Source organism: Chiloscyllium plagiosum, unplaced genomic scaffold (assembly GCF_037043375.1).
Source record: "Chiloscyllium plagiosum isolate Xiang-an unplaced genomic scaffold, Cpla_swu_hap1 HiC_scaffold_25, whole genome shotgun sequence".
NCBI classification, from domain to species: Eukaryota; Metazoa; Chordata; class Chondrichthyes; order Orectolobiformes; family Hemiscylliidae; genus Chiloscyllium; species Chiloscyllium plagiosum.
Genome location: NW_028270163.1, coordinates 57,951,923 through 57,976,922, shown reverse-complemented (window position 1 = coordinate 57,976,922; position 25,000 = coordinate 57,951,923). Strand labels below are relative to the sequence as shown.

Genomic DNA, 25,000 nt, shown 5'->3' with positions numbered 1-25,000 from the left:
CGAACGTGCACCAATAAATTCCTCATTCATTCCGTGCCCCCGCTGATTGGGAAAACATGTCTGTCCCCCAAAACACAGTGCTGCAGAAATAGCTAGCTGTCCAAACTGCAGGCTGTGTGCAGTCATCAGACCAGTCAGCGGGGAGGGAGGGGAAATGTTAGGATTGCCCACAGCCCAGCTCCAAGTACAACCCACCCCCGCTGAGGGAGTGCCACACTGTCAGAGGGTCAGTGCTGAGGGAGAGCCACACTGTCGGAGCGTCAGTACTGTGGGAGTGTCGCACTGTCGGAGGGTCAGTGCTGAGGGAGTGCCGCACTGTCGGAGGGTCAGTGCTGAGAGAGTGCCGCACTGTCGGAGGGTCAGTGCTGAGAGAGTGCCGCACTGTCGGAGGGTCAGTGCTGAGGGAGTGCCGCACTGTCGGATGGTCAGTGCTGAGAGAGTGCCGCACTGTCGGAGGGTCAGTGCTGAGAGAGTGCCGCACTGTCGGAGGGTCAGTGCTGAGAGAGTGCCGCACTGTCGGATGGTCAGTGCTGAGGGAGTGTCGCACTGTCGGAGGGTCAGTGCTGAGGGAGTGTCGCACTGTCGGAGGGTCAATGCTGAGGGAGTGCCGCACTGTCGGATGGTCAGTGCTGAGAGAGTGCCGCACTGTCGGAGGGTCAGTGCTGAGTGTTTACACCGCTGCGTCACACCGTCAGGGGCCTGGGTTTCTCTCCACACTAAGGCATCTGTGTGAGTTTCCCCTGGGTGTTCTGGTTTCCTCCAACAGTCCACAGATGTGCACCTTCAGGTGAATTGGCTTTGCTAAATTGCCAGGCGTGTGCAGAGATGTGTAAACTAGGTGTGTTCGCCGTGGCGAATGTACATGTACAGAGATCGGGTAGGGCCTGGTGCTGGCTGGGATGCTCCTGGAGGACCCACACTGTAGGAACTCTGAGATTCTTACTCTCAGTTTCCAATTATGGCATTACTTTCAGTGTCTTACAGTAGACAGTCTGCAGGAAGGAGACCTTTGTGTCTTTATATAAGTTTGTGGTCATGCACATAAAGGGATTTTCACACCAGGATTAACTTCACATTGAGATGGTTATTGTCCTTAGTTCCTGTTGTTATGCATGTCGGTGTTGCCCAGTATTACTGCACAAACAAGGAAATGTCATCCTCTTAAATCCCCTGAGGAAACTTCACCCCGTCCAGAGAGACAGGCAGAGACAGAAAGGCAGAGAGAGAGAGAGAGAGAGAGAGAGAGAGTTTGTGTATGTGTGGCTTTTTGGGGGGATATGTGTGTGTGTGAGTGTGTATGTGGGTGTGTGTCTGTGTGCGTATGGATGTGTGTGTGCGTATGTATGTGTGGGTGAGTGTCTGTGTGTGTGTGGGTGTGTGTGTGTGTGGGGGTGGGGATGGGTGTGGGTGTGGGGGTGGGGGTGGGTGTGGGTGTGGTGGTGGCAGTGGGAAGGTGTGGGTTGATGGCATAAGGGACTAAGAACCGAAATGTAGCTCAGTGTCAGCGACAGTTTGATCGGATTCCTGAGATTACTGATCGGATTCCTGTGATCACTGATCGGATTCCTGATCGGATTCCTGAGATTACTGATCGGATTCCTGTGATCACTGATCGGATTACTGAGATTACTGATCGGATTCCTGATCGGATTACTGATCGGATTCCTGTGATCACTGATCGGATTCCTGATCGGATTCCTGTGATCACTGATCGGATTACTGAGATTACTGATCGGATTCCTGATCAGATTACTGATCGGATTCCTGTGATCACTGATCGGATTCCTGATCGGATTCCTGAGATTACTGATCGGATTCCTGTGATCACTGATCGGATTACTGAGATTACTGATCGGATTCCTGATCGGATTACTGATCGGATTCCTGAGATTACTGATCGGATTCCTGTGATCACTGATCGGATTCCTGATCGGATTCCTGAGATTACTGATCGGATTCCTGTGATCACTGATCGGATTACTGAGATTACTGATCGGATTCCTGATCGGATTACTGATTGGATTCCTGAGATTACTGATCGGATTCCTGATCGGATTACTGATCGGATTCCTGAGATTACTGATCGGATTCCTGAGATTCCTGACCGGATTACTGATCGGATTACTGATCGGATCCCTGAGATTCCTGATCAGATTCCTGATCGGATTCCTGATCGGATTCCTGAGATTACTGATCGAATTCCTGATCGGATTACTGATTGGATTCCTGAGATTACTGATCGGATTCCTGAGATCACTGATCGGATTCCTGATCAGATTACTGATCAGATTACTGATCGGATTACTGAGATTCCTGATTGGATTCCTGATCAGATTCCTGAGATCACTGATCGGATTCCTGATCGGATTACTGATCAGATTACTGATCGGATTACTGAGATTCCTGATCGGATTCCTGGTCAGATTCCTGAGATTACTGAGATTCCTGATTGGATTCCTGATCAGATTCCTGAGATCACTGATCGGATTCCTGATCGGATTACTGATCAGATTACTGATCGGATTACTGAGATTCCTGATCAGATTCCTGATCGGATTACTGAGATTCCTGATCGGATTACTGAGGTTACTGATCGGATTACTGATCGGATTACCACCACACAGCTCCATTCCAATAAGTGAAGGAACATTCACCATCAGGAGTCTCAGGGAATGTTTCTTGGAATAACGGGCTGGGATAACACCTCGCCCAGTGACACCTCACACACCAATCAACCAGCCCATTGTTCAGGAAGGAAACCGGTGAGCGAGAGCTTCCGAAATAACTATTCATCAACGGGATATGGGCCTCTGTCACTCTGGTCATCTCAGAGTCAGCCAGATTGCTGTGGGTCTGGAGTCACGTGTAGAGCAAACTGAGTAAGATTCCCTTTCTTAAAGGATGTTCATGTGTCAATGATCAACCCCAAGCCCCAGGACACCAAGTATTGAATTCCAGGTTGATGTCCCCACAGGATCTGACCCAATGCTCAGTGACACTCTGACACCTCTCCTGAACAAATAGAAGGAAATAAATGTTTTAAATGAGGATCTTAATGGAGGCGAGAGAGCTGGCGAGGTGTAGTGAGGGAGTTCCAGACCTTGGGATCCTGGGCAACTGCTGATGAAGAGTCTGAAATGATTGGTGTACAGGGATTGGTGAGGGTTATAGAGACCCTGGGGGCACTGGGGAAGGGGGCAAATTTGATCAGGAGCATGCAAAATAACAAAGAATCCAGTGACGATAAAGCCTTTCCAAGGCAGTGCTGAAACAGGGAGACCAGGAAATCCTACAAACTGATTACTGCCTCAGAGTCCATGAGGTAAGTCTCAGCCTGGATCAGACATTCCTGGTTCAGCTTCCTGCTGTTCAGGGGGAGGTGAGATCACTTCAGAAGAAACGTCCCATCTGAAGATCTGAGTTCAATCCCAGTGTAACGCCATCTCGTGCTCAGTCCTCGGAGACATCACGCACTGGGGAAGCTGAGACCTTGCATTTGTCTAGCGCCTCCCCTATCCCCAGCATCAAGATAGCGTGTAGGTGGGGACGAGGTTTGTGGGAGGGGTTAGCGTTTTTAATCATCACTCACGGGATCTGGGTGTCACTGGCCCAGACCAGCATTTACTGCCCAGTCCTAATGGCCCAGAGGGCAGTTAGGGGTTAACCACGTTGCTGTGGGTCTGGAGTCACGTGTAGGCCAGACCAGGTAAGAATGAGAGAGTGAGAGAGAGAGAGAGAGAGAGAAGGGGGAGGGGAGAGGGGACAGAGGGGAGGGGAGGGGGGAGAGGGGAGAGGGGGAGGGAGAGAGACAGAGGGAGAGGGAGGGAGAGGGAGAGAGTGAGGGAGAGAGTGGGAGAGAGAGAGAGGAGGGGGGAGGGGAGAGGGGACAGAGGGGAAGGGAGGGGGGAGAGGGGAGATGGGGAGGGAGAGAGACAGAGGGAGAGGGAAGGAGAGGGAGAGAGTAAGGGAGAGAGTGGGAGAGAGAGAGAGGAGGGGGAGGGGAGAGGAGACAGAGGGGAGAGGAGGGGGGAGCAGGAAGGGGGGAGGGAGAGAGACAGGGGGAGGGAGAGGGAAGGAGAGGGAGAGAGTGAGGGAGAGAGGGGGGGAGAGAGGGAAAGAGAGAGAAAGGGAGATAGAGAGATGGGAGGGAGAACTCAATGAGGAGGAGAGAGGCAAAGAGGGTGTTTGGGTAAAGGAGTGGGGGGGCTCTGTATTGGAAAGGAGGAAGGTGGAGGAAGAAGAGGAAGGGAGGGGTGTGGAAGTGGAGGAGAGGAAGGAAGGTGGGGAGTGAATGAGAGATGAAGGGAGGAGAGTAGGAGGGAGGGGAGAGGAAGGGGCAAGTAGAAGGGAGAGGAATGGAGGAGACACATGCAGGGAGATCGGGAGGGGAGGAGGGGAGGTGGGGAGGGGAGGGGAGGGGAGGGGGAGAGGAGGGGAGGGGAGGGGAGGTAGGGGAGGGGAGGGGAGGGGAGGAGGTGGGAAGGGGGAGAGGAGGAGAGGAGGTGGGGAGGGGAGGTAGGGGAGGGGAGGTAGGGGAGGGGGAGAGGAGGAGAGGAGGTGGGGAGGGGAGGGGAGGTAGGGGAGGGGAGGGGAGGAGAGGGGGAGAGGAGGGGTGGGGAGGGGAGGGGAGGGGAGGAGGTGGGAAGGGGGAGAGTAGGAGAGGAGGTGGGGAGGGGAGGGGAGGGGGAGAGGAGGGGTGGGGAGGGGAGGGGTTGGAGGTGGGGAGGGGGAGAGGAGGAGAGGAGGTGGGGAGGAGAGGGGAGGGGAGAGGAGGGGTGGGGAGGGGAGGGGTTGGAGGTGGGGAGGGGGAGAGGAGGAGAGGAGGTGGGGAGGGGAGGAGAGGGGAGGAGAGGAGGTGGGGAGGGGAGGGGAGGGGGAGAGGAGGGGTGGGGAGGGGAGGGGGAGAGGAGGAGAGGAGGTGGGGAGGGGAGGGGAGGGGGAGAGGAGGGGTGGGGAGGGGAGGGGGAGAGGAGGAGAGGAGGTGGGGAGGAGAGGGGAGGGGGAGAGGAGGGGTGGGGAGGGGAGGGGTTGGAGGTGGGGAGGAGGTGGGGAGGGGAGGGGGAGAGGAGGGGTGGGGAGGGGAGGGGTTGGAGGTGGGGAAGGGGAGAGGAGGTAGGGAGGGGAGGGGGAGGGGAGGTAGGAGAGGGGAGGTGGGGGAGGGGGAGAGAAGTTGGGGAGGGGAGGGGGAGGGGAGGTAGGGGAGGGGAGGTGGGGGAGGGGGAGAGGAGTTTGGGAGGGGAGGGGGAGGGGAGGTAGGGGAGGGGAGGTGGGGGAGGGGGAGAGGAGTTGGGGAGGGGAGGGGGAGGGGAGGTAGGGGAGGGGAGGTGGGGGAGGGGGAGAGGAGTTGGGGAGGGGAGGGGGAGGGGAGGTAGGGGAGGGGAGGTGGGGGAGGGGGAGAGGAGTTGGGGAGGGGAGGGGGAGGGGAGGTAGGGGAGGGGAGGTGGGGGAGGGGGAGAGGAGTTGGGGAGGGGAGGGGGAGGGGAGGTAGGGGAGGGGAGGTGGGGGAGGGGGAGAGGAGTTGGGGAGGGGAGGGGGAGGGGAGGTGGGGGAGGGGGAGAGGAGTTGGGGAGGGGAGGGGGAGGGGAGGTGGGGGAGGGGGAGAGGAGTTGGGGAGGGGTGGGGGAGGGGAGGTGGGGGAGGGGGAGAGGAGTTGGGGAGGGGAGGGGGAGGGGAGGTGGGGGAGGGGGAGAGGAGTTGGGGAGGAGAGGGGGAGGGGAGGAGATTTCTTTCTCTGTGATTGTTTTTATTGATTGGTTTCTGTGGTCACAGAACTGAAATGGGATCAAAGGTTACGGAGAGAAAGCAGGATTAGGCTGTCGGGTTGGACAATTGGCCATGATCCTGACAGATGGCAGGGCAGGGTCAAGGGGCCGAATGGCCTCCTCCTGTTCCTACCTTCCATGTTTCTATGAAATGACACCGCTACGTCTGTAGTCTCTGTGTTTCCATCGAGTTGTTTGGATTCACTCAAATAGTGAAATGAAACAAGATCAAATGCTTTAATATCCCAGCTCCTTCCTGCTTCGGCTGAAAGGTTTTCAGTCAGTGACCATTCCCGTTAATAGGTTGGAGCAGAATGGCTCCAGCAGATGGACAGGATTCCATTTGCTGTTGGGACAATATTTTAACGCTGTTCATTCATCAGGAAATCGAAGGTTCATTTGTCCTCAAATACTTCCATTTGACCTGATGAAATAGAGTGCTCTCAAACGCTGAGGGGCTGTGTCTCTGAAATCATTAAACCGAACAATGTGACCACAGCTATCAGGGAAATCAGAAAGCTCTCAACCTTCACAGGTTGCTGAACAGATGGTGCAGTATTTAAAACCGGTCTGATAGCAGATTACTGAGCACCTTCACCTCTCGATTTCTCTGTCTCCATCATTATCCCTCTCTTTTTCTCCCACTCTCTCTCTCCCTCTCTCTCCAATAGTTCCCTCCCATCTTTCTTTCCCTACGTCGATTTCAAGTCACAATCGTTTTTCTGCTCTGTTTATCTTTTACTCTGTTTCTCTCCCAGTCTCGCTCTCTGACTCTTTCACTCCCCATTTGTCCCTGTCACTCTCTCTCAAACAACCCTCTCTTCATTTCTCTCTCAAACTCATTTCCGTCTGCCCAACTCTGCCTCTTCTCTCTCTCTGCCCCTCCCCAATCTCGCTTTCCTCACCTTTCGCTTCTATTTCTCTCTCTGTCCCTCAGCATCATCCTCTCCCATCTCTCCTTTATGGGCAGTTGCTGAGGATGCTACGGCCCAGTGCCATTATCACTGGGCTGTTAATCCAGAGCTCCCGGTAATGTTCTGAGACCTGGGTTCACATCCCAGCGCAGGAGTTGGTGGAATTTGAATCCAATAAAAATCTGGAATTAAGAATCTAATGAAGATCATGAATCCTTTGTTGGAAAAACCCATCTGGTTCACTCATGTCCTTTTGGGAGGGAAACTGCCATTCTGACCTGGGATGGCCTACACGTGACTCCAGACCCACAGCAATTGGGTTGACCCTTAACTGCTCTCTGGGTAATAAATACTGGCCCAGCCAGTGAAACCCTGATCCTGTGATTGAATCAAAAACACTTCTCTCAGTCTCTGTATCTCCCACTCTCATCTCCTTCTCTTTCTCTTTCGGAGCTGGTTGTGCTGTGGATTTGTACCTTCACCTATTTCCAGTAAAATGGTGGGATTACAGAATGTGAGACCAGGTCAGACCTGGGCACTGGGGCTGCTAAAGGGGCTTGCATTAGCAATGGGCGATGATGAGGCTGGAGTTTGTTATTGAGGAGAAAAGAAACTTGGACAACCGTTCCGTGTTTGAACAGAGCTGGAGTCATGGATTTATGAACGTGCAAACTCCACACGGACAGTTGCCCGAGGCTGGAATCAAACCTGGGGCCCTGGCACTATGAGGTAGCAAGTGCTAACCACTGAGCCATTGTGCTGGCTGCACACATGACTATTTATTTGATTTTTTTATTTCACTTTGGCCTTTGTAATTGTCTTTTTTAATTACTTTCTAAGTCTTTCTTATTGTAAATGGAGTCACAGTGTCTATTCAGTATTCTGCTGGCAGCTATTCCTTACACTGAGATTATTTTTTATTTGTCTGCCCTTCATCTTTGGATTCAATTTTATCTTCACCTCCTTATTTAAAAATTGTATTTTATTCATGGATAGTTTGTTCGTATTTCTGACTGGAATATATTTCTCCTGAACCCTATTGATCTCTACTATCATACCAGGCATGGGGACCCTGAAACAGATCACAGTATTCCAGAAAGCTCACAATCAAGTGATAATTCATTGAAGATGTAAAACTCACTGCATTTCAACATAGTACACCATTCAGAGTAACACAGGAACGGGACACAGCAACTCAGTAACTTAGCAACACAGGTACACCTAGTTACCATGTGTGAACAGTATCACAGCAACACGTAATGATTACAGTTACTATAACAACATCCCTGCAGTCACAGAAATATACAGCACAGACAAAGGCCCTTCGGCCCATAGAGTCCGCACTGATCAAAACCCAACCTCATAGCTACTCCACCCCCATTTCCCAGCACTTGGCCCATCACCAGTATGCCTAGACATCACAAGTGCACATCTAGATATGTCTTCATTGTTGTGAGGGTTTCTGTCTCTTACAGGCCTTGAGGTCTACATTCCAACCACTGCCTGGATGATCAAAATAATTCCTTCACGTCTCCTCCAAATCTTCTCTCTCTTACTGGAACTCCTTAGGATAGTGTCCTCAGCCCAACCATCTCTAGCTGCTTCATCAATGTCCTTCCCTCTGTCATAAGGTCAGAAGTGAGGATGTTCACTGGTGATTGCACAGTGATCGGCACCATTTGTAATTCCTCAGGTACTGAAGCAGTCCATGTCCAAATGCAACAAGATCTGGACAATATCCAGGCTTGGGCAGAGAAATGGTTAATAACATTCATGCCACACAAATGCCAGGCAATGACCATCACCAATTACCATGTTTTGATAAGATTTGTAGCTCAGGTTGAGGTTCTGGATGTGGGTTTGCTCGCTGAGCTGGAAGGTTCATTTCCAGACATTTCGTCACCCTACTAAGTGGTGTCCTTCCTCATCCGTATGTAACTGCGACTGGGACAACACATCCATCCTAGGACAAGCCAAACAGAGACATGCATGAGAATTCCTAGAAGCATCGAGCATCGAAACACCTCGAGTTAGACCCCATCTACCACCCCCAGAAAAAAAAACAGGAAATGACATCACCACAGGAAATAACAGCACTAACCCAAAGACATCACCCCCACCTTCTTAAGGGGCAACTAGGGATGGGTAATAAATCCCATAAATAAATTTAAAACTGTGCATTCTGAAGTGAGAACAGCATGACAATGATTGAGTTGATGAGTATCATAATGGCATCAGGTTGTTAGCAGATAATTGCACATTGAGCAGTCATGAATGAGTTGGGAAGTGTGTGATCAATAATTATGTCTGACTGTTCCTCAAACCTTCACAAACTGCCCGTAGGAGACCAGCAGCAGAACCTATCTGCCTGAATGATGGTTACTCAGGACAAAAGCAACTCCCACCCGTGAGTTTTATCACTAACAGTGAAACAAATCGCACCATTTATTGTAATGTAACTTTAACAACAACAGAGATCTGAAAAGATTTCAAATTTATGCAATTTAAACTATGCCCCTTCAAAACCACAAATACATTCAGTCACCATCAAAGTTAAAAATCACACCACACCAGGTTACAGTCCAACAGGTTTAATTGGAAGCACTAGCTTTCGGAACGCCGCTCCTTCAGGTGGCTGTGGAGAACACAACTGTAAGGCACAGAATCTCCAAATCAGTCACCATCAAAAAATAAACAAGTGATTTAATATATTACAATGCATGGAAAAGAATAATGAGGCAGGATATAACATTTTGAAGAGTTGCTGGACAGTACGTGTTGTTCTGGGTGTAGGGTTGCTCGCTGAGCTGGAAGGTTTGTTTTCAAATGTTTCGTCACCATACCAGGTAACATCATCAGTGAGCCTCTGGTGAAGCGTTGGTAGTATGGCATACTTTCTATTTATGTGTTTAGGTTTCCTTGGGTTGGTGATGTCATTACCTGTGATGATGTCATTTCCCATGATGCACTTACAAGCGTTGTCTCAGAATTAGCTGCTTCCGTTACATTCACTGACCTTCCGGCCGGTTCCCTCTAACTGAAAGTAAACTTGTTTCTGTCTCGATTGTCCTGTTCCTTGTTGCTCAGCGCCAGGCCATTTCCTGCCCCCCCTCCTTTTCCTGCCCATTGTCGACATAAAACTCTGCAATATTCTCCCCATGGATGTTCCTTTAAAAATAACAATACGCTTTTCAGTGCATATACCAGACACACAATTCAAAATGAAACTAAAACCATGTCTACCCTTCGTAACATGCATAATATAGAAATGCAAATCAAACTTTAAACTAATGATGTATGGAATATATCATTACTCTGTATTGTATTTTTGAGATTTGAACGTATATTGAGGATTTGAAACTAAATATTGTGTGTGGTCAGGGGGAATAGAGGAGAGGCAATGAGCTAATAGGTTAGTATGACCAGGATAGGCTGAATGGTTCCAGCCCCAGACCAAGATGGTGGCTCTGAACTGCCCTCTGTTGTGATTCGGCAAACCATTCAGTTCCAGATGATTAGTGGGAAATGGGCAATACATACTGCTCCCCCCTCCAAGATACCCATAAATAAATACGAATCCAAATTCTAGAGCATTCCCCAATGAAGAACATTTGGTGCCATGGAAACAGAAAGTGCTGGAGAAACTCGGCAGGTCTTGCAGCACCTGTGGAGAGACAAACAGGGTTAATGTTGCGAGTGTAATCTGACTCATCTCCAGAACTGAGGGGGCCATGGAGAATGGGTTATTGACAGGGAGGGAAGAACATTCCGAGTGTTCAGAGCAAAATCCAAAGGGAGGGCAAATGGGGGATGAGAATCGAACCAAACGCGAGGATTGAGCAGTCGGGCTGTGCGGTTGAGAAATTCAGAGTTGAGACTCTCAGCCTGTAACATGTCAAAGTGGAAACTGAGGTGTTGTTCCTTGGAGATTCTTTGGAACATGGTAGCAGCCATTGCTGGAGGAGAGGTGACGGCCTAGTGGTATTATCACCAGAGACCCAGGAAATGTTCTGGGAACCTGGTTTGAATCCCACCATGGCAGATGGTGGAATTAGAATTCAATAAAATATCTGGAATTATGAGTCTAATGACCCACTGTCAATTGTTGTAAAAACCCATCTGGGTCACTAATGTCCTTTAGGGAAGGGAACTGCCATCCTTACCTCGTCTGACCTAAACGTGACTCCACACCCACAGCAATGTGGGTGACTCTTAACTGCCCCCTGGACAATTAGGGATGGGCAGTAAATGCTGGGTAAAAACAATGACTGCAGATGCTGGAAACCAGATTCTGGATTAGTGGTGCTGGAAGAGCACAGCAGTTCAGGCAGCATCCGAGGAGCAGCAAAATCGACATTTCGGGCAAAAGTACTTCATCAGGAATAAAGGCAGAGAGCCTGAAGTGTGGAGAGATAAGCTAGAGGAGGGTGGGGGTGGGGAGAAAGTAGCATAGAGTACAATGGGTCAGTGGGGAAGGAGATGAAGGTGATAGGTCAGGGAGGAGGGTGGAGTGGATAGGTGGAAAAGGAGATAGGCAGGTAGGACAAGTCCGGACAAGTCATGGGGACTGTGCTGAGCTGGAAGTTTAGAACTAGGGTGAGGTGGGGGAAGGGGAAATGAGGAAACTGTTGAAGTCCACATTGATGCCCTGGGGTTGAAGTGTTCTGAGGCGGAAGATGAGGCGATCTTCCTCCAAGCGTCTGGTGGTGCGGGAGCGGCAGTGAAGGAGGCCCAGGACCTCCATGTCCTCAGCAGAGTGGGAGGAGGAGTTGAAATGTTGAGCCATGGGGTGGTGTGGTTGATTGGTGCGGGTGTCCCAGAGATGTTGCATAAAACGCTCTGCTAGGAGGTATCCAGTCTCCCCAATGTAGAGGAGACCGCATCAGGAGCAACGGATACAATAAATGATATTAGTGGATGTGCAGGTAAAACTTTGATGGATGTGGAAGGCTCCTTTAGGGCCTTGGATAGAGGTGAGGGAGGAGGTGTGGGCGCAGGTTTTACAGTTCCTGCGGTGGCAGGGGAAGGTGCCAGGATGGGAGGGTGGGTTTTAGGGGGGCGTGGACCTGACCAGGTAGTCACGGAGGGAACGGTCTTTGCGGAAGGCGGAGAGGGGTGGGGAGGGAAATATATCCCTGGTGGTGGGGTCTATTTGGAGGTGGCGGAAATGTCGGCGGATGATTTGGTTTATTCGAAGGTTGGTAGGTGGAAGGTGAGCACCAGGGGCGTTCTGTCCTTGTTACGGTTGGAGGGGTGGGGTCTGAGGGCGGAGGTGCGGGATGTGGACGAGATGCGTTGGAGGGCATCTTTAACCATGTGGGAAGGGAAATTGCGGTCTCTAAAGGAGGAGGCCATCTGGTGTGTTCTGTGGTGGAACTGGTCCTCCTGGGAGCAGATACGGCGGAGGCGGAGGAATTGAGAATACGGGATGGCATTTTTGCAGGAGGTAGGGTGGGAAGAGGTGTAATCCAGGTAGCTGTGGGAGTCGGTGGGTTTGTAAAAAATGTCAGTGTCAAGTCGGTCGTCATTAATGGAGATGGAGAGGTCCAGGAAGGGGAGGGAGGTGTCAGAGATGGTCCAGGTAAATTTAAGGTCAGGGTGGAATGTGTTGGTGAAGTTGATGAATTGCTCAACCTCCTCACGGGAGCACGAGGTGGCGCCAATGCAGTCATCAATGTAGCGGAGGAAGAGGTGGGGAGTGGTGCCGGTGTAATTACGGAAGATCAACTGCTCTACGTAGCCAACAAAGAGACAGGCATAGCTGGGGCCCATACGGGTGCCCATGGCTACCCCTTTGGTCTGGAGGAAGTGGGAGGATTCAAAGGAGAAATTGTTAAGGGTGAGGACCAGTTCGGTCAAGCGAATGAGAGTGTCGGTGGAAGGGTAAATGCTGCCCTAGTCAGAAACCCCCCCTCATCCATGAATAAGTTCCAAACAAGACCCAGGATGGATACGTCAGTATTGGAGCGAAACAGTCGGTAGCTGGGAGCCTCAGGTTAGTCCCATAAGCACAGGGAAGGGTTCCCACAGCAGCCTCCCAGTCTGAGATGGTCTTACCTGTCTGACACAGACATCAGGAGACAGGGGGACATTCAAAGCTGCTGCTCAGTGGCTGGACACAGCGACAGCTGTTCCCGGCCCCTTTGGCCTGACTTCCAGTGGGTGTGCAAGCATGTGTGTGGTTGTGTGTGAGTGTGTGGGTATCTGTGTGAGAGTGTGTGTTTGGGGGGGGTGTGAGTCTGTGTGTGTGAGTGTGTGTGAGAGTGTGTGTGTGAGAGTGTGTGAGTGTGTGTGTGGGTGTGTGTGTGTGACTGTGTGTGTGAGTGTGTGTGTGTCAGAGTGTGTGTCAGTGTGTCTATGTCGGTGTGTGGGTGTGTGTGTGTTTGTGACTGTGTGTGAGTGTGTATGTGTGTGTGTATGTGTCAGTGTGTGTGTGTGAGTGTGTGTGTGAGAGAGTGTGTGGATGTGTGTGTGGTTGTGTGTGAGAGTGTGGGTATCGGTTTGAGAGTGTGTGTTTTGGGGTGTGTGTGAGTCTGTGTGTGTGATTGTGTGTGTGAGAGTGTGTGTCAGTGTGTCTGTGTTGGTGTGTGGGTGTTTGTGTGTGTGTGTCAGTGAGTGAGTGTGCATGCCCATGGGGAGCTGCAGAATATTACTGCAGGGCAGGCCATGTGATGCCAACACAGATACAATCCCAGGCATTGCAGGAGCTGAGATCTTGCCTCGCTCCGTCACAATTTCACATGAAGCTACCAACATGAATTTTACATGAGACTGTCGCTGGAATTCAAACCAGCTGTCAGTGAGTGTGCTGCTGCTGCTGCTTTGGAGACACACTCCACCATCTACAATCGAGATGCTGCACTCGTTTCACACATAATCTTTCTGAAGGGGATTGAGGAATACATATTGGGGATGGCATCATGGAAAGTTCCACTGGCATCAGCAGCCACACTTTAACACCTTACCTGAAAATGGCACATCCAACACTGTTACACTCCCTCAGCACTGACCCTCCGACACTGCTACACTCCCTCAGCACTGACCCTCCGACACTGCTACACTCCCTCAGCACTGACCCTCCAACACTGCTACACTCCCTCAGCACTGACCCTCCAACACTGTTACACTCCCTCAGCACTGACCCTCCGACACTGCTACACTCCCTCAGCACTGACCCTCCAACACTGTTACACTCCCTCAGCACTGACCCTCCGACACTGCTACACTCCCTCAGCACTCAGGGATGACCGTTGGGTGGTATCAGATCCTAATTGAATTTCCAGGGGACACACTGTGTAAGTGACATTAATGAAGGCAATGGATGACCTGAACTCTCAGTAATTTCAGTGATTTCTGGGAACCTTAACGCCGGCATTATGCTGCTTACAGACTTGACCATGACTCTGAAACGATTGGTAAATGCTCCTTCTAATGGATCCCAGTTGGAAGCAGCATCAATTCACCATTCACTCAATCACAGTATCAGCTGACAAAACCAAAACCACTCACCACCAGAACTCCCAGAAGGGAGGGGCTGCAACTCAACCCAAAAGCTGCTGAGACTGTGTTTGGGGTTTTGGGAATCCAGGCTGTTTGCCTGGGAGCAGCAGCAAGTGACCCAGCACCAGCAGAGAGCCAGAGGTCACTCACAGAGCCGCAAGGAAATGACCAACAGAGTGTAGAGGGAGCTTTACACTGTATATAACCCTGTACTGTCTCTGCCCTGGTAGTGTTTGATGGGGGACAGTGTAGAGGAATCTTTACTCTGTATCTAACTCTGTGTTCTCCGTGTCTTAGAGTCATAGAGACGTACAGAATGGAAACAGACCCTTCGGTCCAACCCGTCCATGCCGACCAGGTATCCCAACCCAATCTAGTCCCACCTGCCAGCACCCGGCCCATATCCCTCCAAACCCTTCCTATTCATATACCCATCCAAATGCCTCTTAAATGTTGCAATTGTACCAGCCTCCACCACTTCCTCTGGCAGCTCATTCCATACACGTACCACCCTCTGCGTGAAAAAGTTGCCCCTTAGGTTTCTTTTATATCTTTCCCCTCTCACCATAAACCTATGCCCGCTAGTTCTGGACTTCCCGACCCCAGGGAAAAGACTTTGTCTATTTATCCTATCCATGTCCCTCATAATTTTGTAAACCTCTATAAGGTCACCCCTCAGCCTCCGACGCTCCAGGGAAAACAGCCCCAGCCTGTTCAGCCTCTCCCTATAGCTCAAATCCTCCAACCCTGGCAACATCCTTGTAAATCTTTCCTGAACCCTTTCAAGTTTCACAACATTTTTCCGATAGGAAGGAGACCAGAATTGCACGCAATATTCTAACAGTGGCCTAACCAATGTCCTATACAGCCGCAACATGACCTCCCAACTCCTGTACTCAATACTCTGACCAATAAAGGAAAGCATACCAAACGCCTTCTTCACTATCCTATCTACCTGCGAATCCACTTTCAAGGAGCTATGAACCTGCACTCCAAGGTCTCTTTGTTCAGCAGCACTCCCTAGGACCTTACCATTAAGTGTATAAGTCTTGCTAAGATTTGCTTTCCCAAAATGCAGCACCTCGCATTTATCTGAATTAAACTCCATCTGCCACTTCTCAGCCCACTGGCCCATCTGGTCCCGATCCTGTTGTAATCTGAGGTAACCCTCTTCACTGTCCACTACACCTCCAATTTTGGTGTCATCTGCAAACTGACTAACTATACCTCCTATGTTCACATTCAAATAATTTATGTAAATGACAAAAAGTAGAGGACCCAGCACCGATCCTTGTGGCACTCCACTGGTCACAGGCCTCCAGTCTGAAAAACAACCCTCCACCACCACCCTCTGTCTTCTACCTTTGAGCCAGTTCTGTATCCAAATGGCTAATTCTCCCTGTATTCCATGAGATCTAACCTTGCTAAACAGTCTCCCATGGGGAACCTTGTCGAACACCTTACTGAAGTCCATATAGATCACATCTACTGCTCTGCCCTTATCAATCTTCTTTGTTACTTCTTCAAAAAACTCAATCAAGTTTTTGGGACATGATTTCCCACGCAGAAAGCCATGTTGACTATCCCTAATCGGTCCTTGCCTTTCCAAATACATGTACATCCTGTCCCTCAGGATTCCCTCCAACAACTTGCCCATCACCAACATCAGGCCCACTGGTCTATAGTTCCCTGGCTTGTCCTTACCACCCTTCTTAAACAGTGTCCTGGGAGTGTTTGATGGGGACAGTGTAGAGGGAGCTTTACTCTGTATCTAACCCTGTACAGTCCTTGCCCTGGGTGTGTTTGATTGGGGTACAGTGTAGAGAGAGCTTTAGTCTGTATCTAACCTTGTACTGTCCCTCTCTTGGAGTGTTTGATCGGGGGACAGTGTAGAGAGAGCTTTACTCTGTATCTAACCCTGTACAGTCCTTGCCCTGGGTGTGTTTGATTGGGGTACAGTGTAGAGAGAGCTTTAGTCTGTATCTAACCTTGTACTGTCCCTCTCTTGGAGTGTTTGATCGGGGGACAGTGTAGAGGGAGCTTTACTCTGTGTGTAACCCTGTGCTGTCCATGCGCTGGGTGTGTTTGATAGGGACAGTGTAGAGGGAGCTTTACTCTGTATCTATCCATGTACTGTCCCTGACTTGGTGAGGGTACAGGTTGTTCTGCTGTCATGTGTGTTTTGTCGGTGTGAATTGGCTATAACGCGATTGCAGAATTGTGGGTGTTGTTTGTATAACGCAAACTTTCTGCTGACTGGGGAAAGTGATTTTCTGCGAGTGAGCTTCTCCAGCAGGATTTTCTCTAACATGGGGTTGCAGTGGAATACTGCTGTCATGGTATGGCAGAACGACCTGTACCAGCATATTCCCTGTTGGGTGAAATATCAGAGCAACAAGCCCAGGGAATATTCCGGACTGGGTAAGAAGGAAGACTAGTGGCTTTTCATACGTACAAACAGAGGCCAGGGTGGAGTTTGGAAAGTTTAGCGTGGACTTTAAGAAAGTAAATGGGGAGCAAAGAGATGGCATGGAGGTGGATTAGATTTGAGATCGTCCCGAGATAATCTATGGCTAAGTCAAGCAAGAGAGAGTGATCAGGGACAAAGGTAAAAACCACACTACACCAGGTTATAGTCCAACAGGTTTAATCGGAAGCACTAGCTTTCGGAGCGCTGCTCCTTCATCAGGTGGTTATGTGTGGGAGAGAGAATGTGTGTATTTGTGTGTGTGAGTGTGACAGATTGAGGAGACTTTTGGCACAACCACCTGATGAAGAAGCAGCGCTCCGAAATGGAGTCAATTTAGGTAAAGGGGCCGTACAGAGAGATCTGGGTGTTCTTGTACACCAGTCAATGAAGGTAAGCATGCAGGTACAGCAGGTAGTGAAGAAGGCTAATAGCATGCTGGCCTTCATAACAAGAGGGATTGAGTATAGAAGCAAAGAGGTTCTTCTGCAGCTGTACAGAGCCCTGGTGAGACCACACCTGGAGTACTGTGTGCAGTTCTGGTCTCCAAATTTGAGGAAAGACATTCTGGCTATTGAGGGAGTGCAGCGTAGGTTCACGAGGTCAATTCCTGGAATGGTGGGATTACCTTACACTGAAAGACTGGAGCGACTGGGCTTGTATACCCTTGAGTTTAGAAGACTGAGAGGGGATCTGACTGAGACGTATAAGATTATTAAAGGATTGGACACTCTGGAGGCAGGAAACATGTTTCCGCTGATGGGTGAGTGCCAAACCAGAGGACACAGCTTAAAAATACAGGGTAGGCCATTTAGGACAGAGATGAGGAGAAAAGTCTTCACCCAGAGAGTGGTGGGTGTGTGGAACGCTCTGCCCCAGAGGGCAGTGGAGGCCCACTCTCTGGATTTGTTTGGATAGAGCTCTCAAGGATAGTGGAATCAGGGGTTATGGAGATAAGGCAGGAACAGGATACTGATTAAGGATGATCAGCCATGATCATATTGAATGGTGGTGCAGGCTCGAAGGGCAGAATGGCCTACCCCTGCACCTATTGTCTATTGTCTATTGAAAGCAAGTGCTTCCAACTAAATCTGGTGGCCAGGGGAATCTTCTGGAATGTTTGAGGAGCGCTGGTTATGGAGGTGGATGGATAAAAGTTTGTTGTACTTACAGTTTTTGATGTTTGAGATGGAATTGAAATACTGTTTGTTGAGAGTATGAATTCTCCTGAGGATGTAGTACAGAGTGGGTCCTTTGCAATTCTGTGAGAGTGTGGCCCTCAGCTGAGGCAGGGCAGACTGTAGAGAGGTTAGGTGCCGGCGCATTGCTGCGAGCGTGGAGCGGAGGATCTTGATGGAGAACCGTTGCTGGTGTTTTTGAATCTGTAGTCTGTACTGTTTGTCCTGTTCGGGTCCGAAGTCTGCTGGTTTAAAGGTGGTCCGGAGTCCGTGTGGGATGAGTTGGTTACAGAGGGAGGCACTGAGGAAGCAAATGTGGCTGTGGTCGCGAGTTTGTTTCAGGACATGGTTGAAGAGCTTCAGGGCTGAGGAAATGACCTGGGAGTTGCAGTGGGAGAGAGACTCCCTGAGATTCTTGTAGAGAGAGGAGGAAAACTTCTTCAAGGCAGGCATCCTTGCAACAGGATTCGCAGTAGGGTTAGAATCAACGAGGTAAAAACAATGACTGCAGATGCTGGAAACCAGATTCTGGATTAGTGGTGCTGAAAGAGCACAGCAGTTCAGGCAGCATCCGACGAGCAGCAAAATCGACGTTTCGGGCAAAAACCCTTCATCAGGAATAAAGGCAGAGAGCCTGAAGCGTGGAGAGATAAGCTAGAGGAGGGTGGGGGTGGGGAGAGAGTAGCATAGAGTACAATAGGTGAGTGGGGGAGGGGATGAAGATGATAGGTCAGGGAGGAGAAGGTGGAGTGGACAGGTGGAAAAGGAGATAGGCAGGTAGGACAAGTCCGGACAAGTCATGGGGACAGTGCTGAGCTGGACGTTTGGAACTAGGGTGAGGTGGAGGAAGGGGAAATGAGGAAACTGTTGAAGTCCACATTGATGCCCTGGGGTTAGAAGTGTTCCGAGGCGGAAGATGAGGCATTCTTCCTCCAGGCGTCTGGCGGTGAGGAAGCGGTGCTGAAGGAGGCCCAGGACCTCCATGTCCTCGGCAGAGTGGGAGGGGGAGTTGAAATGTTGGGCCACGGGGTGGTGTGGTTGATTGGTGCGGGTGTCCCGGAGATGTTCCCTAAAGCGCTCTGCTAGGAGGCGCCCAGTCTCCCCAATGTAGAGGAGACCGCATCGGGAGTAACGGATACAATAGATGATATTAGTGGATGCGCAGGTAAAACTTTGATGGATGTGGAAGGCTCCTTTAGGGCCTTGGATAGAGGTGAGGGAGGAGGTGTGGGCGCAGGTTTTACAGTTCCTGCGGTGGCAGGGGAAGGTGCCAGGATGGGAGGGTGGGTTGTAGGGGGGCGTGGACCTGACCAGGTAGTCACGGAGGGAACGGTCTTTGCGGAAGGCGGAAAGGGGTGGGGAGGGAAATATATCCCTGGTGGAAATATATCCTAGAGTAAGATTAGAGCCAATCAAGGACAGTAGTGGGAAGTTGAGCATGGAGTCTGAGGAGATAGGAGAAATGCTAAATGAATATTTTTTGTCAGTATTCACACGAGAAAGAGACAATGTTGTTGAGGAGAATACTGAGATCAGGGATTGAAGTTTGCAAGGAGGAGGTCCCCTGGGCCAGATGGGATTTATGCAAGGATTCTCTGAGGAGCCAGGGAGGAGATTGCAGAGCCTTTGACTTTGATCTTTATGTTGTCATAGTCTACAGGAATAGTGCCAGAATTTTGGAGGATAGCAAATGTCCCATTGTTCAAGAAGGGGAGTAGAGATAACCCTGGTAATTATAGATCAGTGAGCCTTACTTCGGTTGTGGGTAAAGTGTTGGAAAAGTTTATAAGAGATAGGATTTATAATCATCTAGAGAGGAATAAGTTCATTAGGGATAGTCAACAGGGTTTTGTGAAGGGGCGGTCGTGTCTCACAAACCTCATTGAGTTCTTTGAGAAAGTGACCAAACAGGTAGATGAGGGGAAAGCGGTTGATGTGGTGTATGTGGATTTCAGTAAGGTGTTCGATAAGGTTCCCCACAGTAGGCTATTGTAGAAAATATGGAGGCATGGAATTGAGGGTGATTTAGTGGTTTGGATCAGATATTAGCTAGCTGAAAGAAGACAGAGGGTGGTAGTTGATGGGAAATGTTCACCCTGGAGTTCAGTTATTAATGAGGTATCACAAGGATTGGGTATTGTCTGTCATTTTTATAAATGACCTGGATAAGTGCGTAGAAGGGTGGGTTAGTAAATTTGTGGATGACACTAATGTTGGTGGAGTTGTGGACAGTGCCGAAGGATGTTGCAGGTTACAGAGGGAAGTAGATAAGCTGCAGAGCTGGGCTGAGAGGTGCCATATGGAGTTTAATGCGGACAAGTGTGAGGTGATTCACTTTGGAAGGAGTAACAGGGATAAAGAGCACTGGGCTAATGGTAAAATTCTTGGTAGTGTAGATGAGCAGGGAGATCTTGGTGTCGATGTACACAGATCCCTGAAAGTTGCCACCCAGGTTGACAGGGTTGTTGAGAAGGCATACGGTGTTTTAGCTTTTATTAATAGAGGGATCGAGTTCCGGAACCAGGAGGTTATGCTGCAGCTGTACAAAACTCTGGTATGGCCGCACTTGGAGTACTGTGTACAGTTCTGGTCACCGCATTATAAGAAGGATGTGGAAGCTTTGGAAAGGGTGCAGAGGAGATTTACCAGGATGTTGCCTGGTATGGAGGAGAGGTACTTGAGACTGTTTTTGTTAAAGAAAAGAAGGTTGAAAGCTGACTTAATTAAATATATGATAATCAGAGGGTTCGATAGGGTGGACATTGAAAGCCTTTTTCCTCAGATCGTGATGGCTAGCACGAGGGAACATAGCTTTAAATTGAGGGGTGATAGATATAGGACAGATGTTAGAGGTAGTTTTTTTTACTCAGAGAGTAGTAGGGGCATGAAACGCACTGCCTGCAATTTTAAGGGCATTTAAATGGTCATTGGATGGCCATGTGGATGAGAATGCAATAGTGTAGGTTTATTGGGCTTCAGATTGGTTCCACAGGTCAGCTGAAAATCAAGGGCTGAAGGGCCTGTACGACACTGTAATGTTCTATGTTTTGTGTGTGTGAGTGTATGTATATGTGTGTGTGTGTGTAAATGTGTGTGTGTATCTGTGTGTGTGAGAGTGTGTGTATGTATTTGAGTGTGAGAGTGAGAGTATGTATGTATGTGTGTGTGTGAGTGAGTGTATGTGTGTGTGTGGGTGTCTGTGTGTGTGTATGTCTGTGTGTGCATGTGTCTGTGTATGTGTCTGTGTGTGTATGTCTGTGTGTGTGTATGTGTGTGTGTGGGTGGGTGTGCCTGTCTGTGTGTGTGTATGTCTGTGTGTGTATGTCTGTCTGTGTGTTGGGGGTGTGTGCCTGTGTCTGTGTGTGTATGTGTGTGTGTGTATGTGTGTGTGTATGTGGGTGGGTGTGTCTGTGTGTGTGCCTGCCTGTGTCTGTGTGTGTGTGTGTCTGTGTGTGTCTGTGTGTGTGTGCCTGTCTATGTCTGTGTGTGTGTTTGTGTGTGTGTGTATGTATGTGTGTGTGTCTGTGTGTGTGTGTGTGTCTGTATGTGTGTGTGTCTGTGTGTGTATGTCTGTGTCTGTGTGTGTGGGTGTGTGTGCCTGTCTATGGCTGTGTGTGTGTCTGTGTGTGTGTGTATGTCTGTGTGTGTGTCTGTGTGTGTGTGTATGTGTGTGTCTGTGTCTGTGTGGGTGTGTGTGTATGTGTGTGCGCCTGTGTGTGTGCCTGTGTGTGTGTCTGTGTATGTGTATGTCTGTATGTGTGTCTGTGTGTGTATGTGTGTGTCTGTGTGTGTGTGTCTGTATGTGTATGTGTGTCTGTGTGTGTGTATGTCTGTATGTGTGTCTGTGTTTGTGCCTGTGTGTGTCTGTCTGTGTCTGTGTGTGTGTGTGTGTGCCTGTCTGTGTCTGTGTGTGTGTCTGTGTCTGGCAAAATGTCCCCTGTCACAGAGAAAGAGAGATTGACTCTGAAATCACAACATGAGGCTGCAATGAGTTTGATAGGAGGTTGTGTAGACAATGTTATTATCACCAGCCCAGCTTCCAGCACAAAGGCAGATCCTTCACACCCTGCCAGACACAGGCCGCAATGGATTATTGATGTGCACAGAATTATACTGGCCCATTTAAACAAGTGAATGTGGGAAAAGAGCAGCAAGATAGAGGGAGAGAGAGACAGACAGACAGACAGAGAGAGAGAGAGAGTGAGACAGACGGACAGAGAGAGAGACAGACAGACAGACAGATAGAGAAGCTGCCTCAAGATTAGAGTGGTGTTGGAAAAACACGGCAGGTCAGGCAGCATCCGAAGAGCAAGAAGATGAAGGGCTTTTGCCCGAAATGTCGATTTTCCTGCTCCCCAGATACTGCTTGGCCCGCTGTGCTTTTCCAGCACCACCTAATCTTAATCTCCAGTATCTGCAGTGCCCACTTCCACCTAGAGAAACTGCCTCAGTCTCAGTCTCCATTATAACACTTACTTGGCTGAATAATGGGCACACTTAGAGAATCATACAACTCAACACCACAAAAGAGGCCCTTTGGCCTAACTGCCCCAACATAACTGCTCCGATACCAGCCCCACTGCCTACCATCAGCCAATGCCTTTCATGTCCTGATATTTGAAATGCTCGTCCAAGTAACGTTTTGTGCTTCCTCTACCCTCCCAGGCAGGGCATTCCCCACCCGATGGATACATTTATTTTCCCAACTCCCCTCTAACCTTCCTGCTTTTCATTTTAAAATCATGTCCCCTTGTTATTGACCCCCACCCTCCTGTCACTGAACTGATTTTGCACCCAACTTGCCAAGTGACCCTGGATCCCATGAGCGTTTATCCGCATTCCCCTTTTGGCTGGAGGCGTGTTAAAAGTTTGGGTCGGGGCCCTGTAATTACCTTCCTCGTTTCCTACAGGAACCTGGTGTACAACTCATGTGGGATTTGTTCACTTTTAACCTGACCAAAACCTCCTCACTCCTAAGATCAGTCTGCTCCTGAACTCTGTACCAACATTGTCCTTTACCAGCGTGAGGACGGATGTGAAATAATTATTTACTGCTCAGCCAATGTCCTCCAGCTCCCAACTCCCAACCCAGATCACCCACTTGTTCCCGAATGGATCTTACTCTGTCCCTGATCATGATGTGGAGGAGCTGGTGTTGGATTGGGGTGGACAAAGTTAAAAATCACACAACACCTGGACACCCCGCGCTGGCCTATTACCTGCCCTCAACCTCTTCATTTCCAACTGCCGCCGGGACATTAACCGCCTCAACCTGTCGACCCCCCCTCCCCCACTCCAACCTCTCACCCTCACAACGCGCAGCCCTCCAATCCCTCTGCTCCAATCCCAACCTCACCTTCAAGCCAGCAGATAAAGGGGGCGCAGTGGTAGTCTGGCGCACTGACCTCTACACCGCTGAAGCCAAACGCCAGCTCGAGGACACCTCTTCCTACTGCCCACTCGACCATGACCCCACTCCCCATCACCAAACCATCATCTCCCAGACCATACAGAACCTCATCACCTCAGGAGATCTCCCACCCACAGCTTCCAACCTCATAATCCGGGAACCCCTCACTGCCCGGTTCTACCTCCTTCCCAAGATCCACAAGCCTGACCACCCTGGCCGACCCATTGTCTCAGCATGCTCCTGCCCCACTGAACTCATCTCTACCTATCTTGACACTGTCCTATCCCCCCCAGTCCAGGAACTCCCCACATACGTTCGAGACACCTCCACCTCCTCCAAGACTTCAGTTTCCCTGGCCCCCAACGCCTCATCTTTACCATGGATATCCAATCCCTCTACACCTCCGTCGGCCACGATCAAGGCCTCCAAGCCCTCCATTTTTTCCTCTCCAGATGTCCCCAACAGTACCCTCCCACCGACACTCTCATTCGTTTGGCCGAACTGGTCCTCACCCTTAACAATTTCTCCTTTGAATCCTCCCACTTCCTCCAGACCAAAGGGGTAGCCATGGGCACACGTATGGGCCCCAGCTATACATGTCTCTTTGTTGGCTACGTAGAGCAGTTGATCTTCCGTAATTACACCGGCACCACTCCCCACCTCTTCCTCCGCTACATTGATGACTGCATTGGCGCCACCTCGTGCTCCCACGAGGAGGTTGAGCAATTCATCAACTTCACCAACACATTCCACCCTGACCTTAAATTTACCTGGACCATCTCTGATACCTCCCTCCCCTTCCTGGACCTCTCCATCTCCATTAATGACGACCAACTTGACACTGACATTTTTTACAAACCCACCGACTCCCACAGCTACCTGGATTACACCTCTTCCCACCCTACCTCCTGCAAAAATGCCATCCCGTATTCCCAATTCCTCTGCCTCTGCCATATCTGCTTCCAGGAGGACCAGTTCCACCACAGAACACACCAGATGGCCTCCTTCTTTAGAGACCGCAATTTCCCTTCCCACATGGTTAAAGATGCCCTCCAACGCATCTTGTCCACATCCCGCACCTCTGCCCTCAGACCCCACCCCTCCAACCGCAACAAGGACAGAACGCCTCTGGTGCTCACCTTCCACCCTACCAACCTTCGCATAAACCAAATCATCCGCCGACATTTCCGCCACCTCCAAACAGACCCCACCACCAGGGATATATTTCCCTCCCCACCCCTCTCCGCCTTCCGCAAAGACCGTTCCCTCCGTGACTACCTGGTCAGTGCCACGCCCCCCGAAAACCCACCCTCACATCCTGGCACTTTCCCCTGCCACCGCAGGAACTGTAAAACCTGCGCCCACACCTCCTCCCTCACCTCTATCCAAGGCCCCAAAGGAGCTTTCCACATCCATCAAAGTTTTACCTGCACATCCACTAATATCATCTATTGTATCCGTTGCTCCCGATGCGGTCTCCTCTACATTGGGGAGACTGGACGCCTCCTAGCAGAGCGCTTTAGGGAACATCTCCGAGACACCCGCACCAATCAACCACACCCCCGTGGCCCAACATTTCAACTCCCCCTCCCACTCTGCCGAGGACATGGAGGTGCTGGGCCTCCTTCACCACTGCTCCCTCAACACCAGACCCCTGGAGGAAGAACGCCTCATCTTCGCCTCGGAACACTTCAACCCCAGGGCATCAACGTGGACTTCAACAGTTTCCTCATTCCCCCTTCCCCCACCTCACCCTAGTTCCAAACTTC

At 50.3% G+C, this 25,000-nt stretch overlaps 1 protein-coding gene and 1 long non-coding RNA gene across 3 annotated transcripts in view; one reads left to right on the top strand and one right to left on the bottom strand.

The window, feature by feature from the left end:
- ca10a (carbonic anhydrase 10 (inactive)a) overlaps nt 1-25,000 on the top strand; it is a 723,416-nt gene that overhangs the window by 205,325 nt on the left and 493,091 nt on the right. The gene's annotated exons all lie outside the window — the stretch shown is intronic.
- Nucleotides 7,823-13,045, bottom strand: LOC148145343 (uncharacterized). Its single transcript, XR_015761469.1, has 3 exons — nt 12,734-13,045; nt 9,693-9,844; nt 7,823-8,639 (listed from the first exon to the last, which is right to left on the bottom strand). It is a non-coding gene; the product is annotated as an uncharacterized LOC148145343 (long non-coding RNA).